General features: G+C 61.7%; 1 long non-coding RNA gene across 1 annotated transcript; it reads right to left on the bottom strand.

The window, feature by feature from the left end:
* Positions 1-2,203: 2,203 nt before the first annotated feature.
* Positions 2,204-4,728, bottom strand: LOC308251302. Its single transcript, XR_013960911.1, has 4 exons — positions 4,673-4,728; positions 4,149-4,340; positions 3,023-3,108; positions 2,204-2,622 (listed from the first exon to the last, which is right to left on the bottom strand). It is a non-coding gene; the product is annotated as an uncharacterized lncRNA (long non-coding RNA).
* Between the last annotated feature and the right edge of the window lie 162 nt (positions 4,729-4,890).

The raw sequence follows: 4,890 nt of genomic DNA, 5'->3' as shown, positions 1-4,890 counted from the left end.
CCAGCAGGGGTGCCCCGGGGGAGACCTTAGACCCCCTTCCGGTGACAGGGGACTCATTTCCCTGTGAGCCACCGGTCTGTTTGGTCTATTTTGAGGCACTTGTCGGAAAGCGCTTCCCGCCCGCCTCCGGCCTGGCTGCCTCTGGAGCTTCCTCCTGGCCAGGCCGCTCAGAGGGCGCTGGGGCGGGGCTGCCAGGGAGCCACTGTCACCTTCTCCTGCGGGGACACCTGGGCAGGTCTCCCCGTGAGCCCAGGGGGTCTCTGAGGCCCAGGGGCGTCCGGGCCCCACTGCTGGCTCCCTGCGCCCCGGGGGCTCCAGCTGGGTGAAGCAGGCTCTGAGCTTAGAGGACAAGGCAGTCGGGAGATGACGGCCCCCAGGGCGCCCTGTGGCTGTCCCTGGGTACCTCACCTCACGTCCCCCCCCCCAGCGCTGGGGACACGGGGCTGGGCTGGACACCGGCCCGGGCAGGGACACACTGCCCGTCCGCCCCAGCTCGGACCCAGGCGGTTGTGGTGCAGCTGCTTCCCGGCCCAGGGGCGGTTAGACCACAGCAGCTGCAGCCCAGCCGGTCCCCTTCCCCTCCCCGCCGCTGGGCCCTTCCGTCCGTCCTGCTCACAGTCCCCCCTTAGGCTGCCCCGGCTGCTCTCCCCCCTCAGGGGCCAGCGGGGCCCCGGGAGGCGTGGCACCAGGTCAGGGCGGGGAGTGGGGAAAAGGGTTCTCGCCTGCTCCAGGGTCACGGCAGAGATGACCAGGGACTGTGGGGTCAGAAGCCTGCCCCCCCCATCACTCATCGCCCCGAAGTAAGCCGCGCGTGTGGGAGCGGCCCTCTGTCCACACGGGAGGGCAGGCCATACAGAGAGACAAATGGGTGGGCACCAGGGTCCGAGGTGGCGGTTTATATGTGTTACTACGTATATACATGTATGTTGTTGATTTCAGAGAGAAAAGGGGAGGGAGAGAGAGACAGAAGCATCAGTGATACCCGGGCATGTGCCCTGACTGGGAATCGAACCGTGACCTCCTGGTTCATAGGTCGAAGCTCAACCACGGAGCCACGCCGGCCGGGCTGGGGGTGACGGCTTTCTAAATGGGGGCTGAATCCGTGGTTTGGGGGCGAATGAGAAAGGCCACACTGAGCAAGGAGCAGGCGGAGGAAGGGGCCTGGGTGACTGACAGGGGAACAGCCTGGGTAGAGGCCCTGAGAGGAGGGCCAGGCAGAGAGTTCTGGGAACGGTGAGGGACAGTGGGGGAGGGGGAGGGACGGGGGGGAGGGGGAGAGGTGGTAGTGGGGGAGGGGTGGGGGAGGGACAACGGGGAGGGGAGGGATGGTGGTGGAGGGGGAGAGGTGGTAGTGGGGGAGGGGTGGTGGGAGGGGGAGGGTGGTGGTGGAGGGGGAGAGGTGGTAGTGGGGGAGGGGTGGTGGGGGAGGGGGAAGGGCGGGGGAGGGATGGTGGGGGAGGGGGACAGTGGGGGAGGGGATGACAGGAGGGGTGGGGGAGGGCGGGGGAGGGATGGTGGGGGAGGGTATGACGGGAGGGGGAGGGGTGGGGAAGGGGGAAGGGTGGGGGAGGGGGAAGGGTGTGGGAGGGGAGGGGGAGGGACGGCAGGGGAGGGTGCTGGTCCCACAGGCCTGGCCCTTGGGGCGGAGCTGCAGGGCCCACCTGGCTGCGGGATGGGCCGTCTTGAGAGAACGGGCCTTGGTAGGTAGAAACCAGGTAAGGGCCCTAGCTGGTTTGGCTCAGTGGATAGAGCGTCGGCCTGCGGACTGAAGGGTCCCAGGTTCGATTCCGGTCAAGGGCATGTACCTTGGTTGCGGGCACATCCCCAGTGGGGCGTGTGCAGGAGGCAGCTCATCGATGTTTCTTTTCTTTTTTTTTTTTTTTTTTAACATATTTTATTGATTTTTTTACAGAGAGGAAGGGAGAGGGATAGAGAGTTAGAAACATCGATGAGAGAGAAACATCGATCAGCTGCCTCCCGCACACCCCCTACTGGGGACATGCCCGCAACCAACGTACATGCCCTTGACCGGAATCGAACCTGGGACCCCCCAGTCCGCAGGCCGACGCTCTATCCACTGAGCCAAACCGGTTTCGGCTCTCATCGATGTTTCTAACTCTCTGTCCCTCTCCCTTCCTCTCTGTAAAATATCAATAAAATATATTAAAAAAAAAAAAAAAAGAAACCAGGTAAGGGTCTCAGGTTGAGGTGACCCTGGATCGGGGTGTGTCTAAACCCAGTGACGAGTGTCCTTCTGAGGGACAGAGGAGGAGACACAGACGCGGAGGGGAGACGGCCACGTGGTGACGGAGGGAGAGGGAGGGTGTGGCCACGCGGCCAGGGATGCCCGGAGCCTCTGGACGGAGCCGCCCCGCGCCACCTCCATCGCAGACCCGCGGGACCATCGGAGAACCAATGTCCGTTGTTTAGGCTCCTGGCCTGCGGTGTGTGTCACAGGTACGGAGACACCTGCGTTGCGTCCACGGGGAGCCCCGGGTCCCCACCAACTGCAGCTGAGGAGGTCCCTGGCTGCTCCTTCTTCCTGCGCTGGAGGCTGAGTGAGTCCCGGGCGGCACCCCTCTCATGGGATCTGAGCCCCAGGGCCGCTGCTGCCTCAGAATCCTGTGAGGGAAAGATCGTCCCGCTGACCCCACGGCCTCTGACCTCCGTACCCTGACCCCGGCATCCTGGGCTTCTCTTGGCTGTGGTCTGTGAGACAGTCCCGGGGAGACACTGCCCTTGAGCGCAGTGAATGGCTCTGGCATAGGCAGGAGAACAGCCACTGCCCGCAGGGTGGGGAGGCCGGAGGGCTTCACGGAGGAGGGGGCGGAGCTGGAGGCTGGGCTTGGAAGGATGAGGAGGAGGCTGTGGCGTGAGGGAGAATGGAGGATCACGCCGAGGAGGGGCCAGTGTGGGCCTGGACGGTGCCGACCTGTGGGGACAGGGGAGGCAGGGACAGCCCGCGGGGGGTGGGGTGGGAAACTCTCCTTTTCCTCCTGGGAACGATGTCCATACTGCAAACCTGAATCACGGAGCCGCTGGCTGGCGTGGCCTGCCCTCCCACGTAACCACGGGAACCGCTTGGGTGTCCTTCCCAGACTTCGTCCACTTCAAAAAATTTGTATTGATTTCCGAGAGGAAGGGAGCGGGAGAGAGAGAGAAACATCAGCGATGAGACCTCCTGGTTCATAGGTGGATGTTCAATCCCAGAGCCGCGCGGGCCAGGCCACTTTGTCCACGTTTAGACAGACATGGCCACTTCCCACGTGCTGGGCCATGGCCGGCTTCCTCCCCCAACCGTCTGGCCCTTTGCAGCAGCGTCTGGACGCCCCGGGGCTGCACTGGCCTGTCCAGATGCTGGACACCCGACGGTGATCCCTGCCAGCCACACTGCATCCACACTGACCACCCTGGGTACCTCTCACCGGAACCCCACCCTCTTCTACCTAAGACGCAGGCTCCCCCACCCAACCCCCAGCCCCGCCAGCAGATACTGAATATGTTGTAGTGTAACCCCCATCTTACAAAGGACGCCTCAAAAAAAGGTCGAATTATGGAGTCATTTATTAAAAGCCGGTGGCATACGAGGGAGCAAAAGCGCTCCAGACCTCGCAGCCCTGAACAGCTTGCCACATCTGGCTTATATTGGCAGAATATCACAAAAGTATCGATTACATCGTTGGGTCTGGAATGAGGAACCCGTTTTGCGAAAAAGTATTTTTACAGAAGCAGAATTTGAGCAACTTAGTTATCTAAAGTATCTACGAATCAATCACTGAATCAACAGAAACGCATTATCTGGGACCACCTGGACGATTTAGAATAATTGTGCTGTCCAGATTCCGGGACCACCGAGTCAGCCGAAACTCAGTTATCTGTAGCTACTGAGACAATTTAGGATCACTATCTGTCCTGGGTCCCAGAGGAATGTGCTTCGATGACCCGTGAGATCACAATCAATGGGATATTCAAACCGCCATCAAGGGAGTTTTCAATCATACATAAGTTCAGAAAATCAAAATGACTTTTAAATGAGTACAGAACCCAAAACAGCAAGGTTAAAATATTAAACAGCAATGTGTACCCAAGGATGGTTGCTACCATACTTCAAATAGGGGTTCACAGCTCTAACCCTCGGCTTCGGTTACCTGCGCCGGCTGCGCTGGGGCACCTGGGATCCCGCTCCCGTCACACGCCATGCGGGGCGTCAGCTCTTAGGGACCCTGATGGCTCCCCCAGAGGAGGTCGCGGGCAAGGGCCTGGGCTTTGGACCAGGCTGTTGCTCCGGGTTCCTTGCTCCTGGTGGGGAGGTGGCTGACTCCGCCAGGACTGCTGAGGCCCTAGGATGGCCCGAGACCCCCCCAAGAAGAGGAGGCGTGAGGGTCGGGTCTGCATGGAGCCCTGTCCTCTGCCATGGAGGCGCCTCGTGGCTGTGACAGTGACCCACTCTGCAGGCCAGGAGCCCCAGGCTGTGATGGGGGGTGGCCTCCACGCCCCAGGGACCCGCTGGAGTTGGCAAATCTCTCCTGCTCTTACGCTGTGTCCCCTGGGCCCCTCCTACCTCCCACCGTGGGGACCCTAGAGCCTCCCTTTGACCCATAAATGGGAGAGCAGGTCTCTGAAGGTCCCGCATGTAGATGAGAACCCTGATGTCACCCTTTCTAGCAGGTACCATGGGGCCTGCGGCTCCATAGCGCCGGCCTGGCTTGCACAGGGACAGACATCCGCGGCTGCGAGACACCGCCGGCCTCCCGCCGCCAGAGGGCGCTGCAGGCACCGCGCAGGCGCCGCAGCCCCTCTCGCCTCCGTGCCCGCCCTCCCCGCTGCGTTGTTTTGCTTCTGGTTTTTCCGGAAGTTGATTCGCTAAAGTCGACTTCCGGTTCCGGGGTA

The sequence above is a fragment of the Plecotus auritus genome (genome assembly GCF_963455305.1).
Source record: "Plecotus auritus genome assembly, chromosome: 6".
Lineage (NCBI taxonomy): Eukaryota > Metazoa > Chordata > Mammalia > Chiroptera > Vespertilionidae > Plecotus > Plecotus auritus.
The sequence above is the reverse complement of the archived record's forward strand: the minus strand, read 5'-3'. Positions and strand labels throughout refer to the sequence as shown.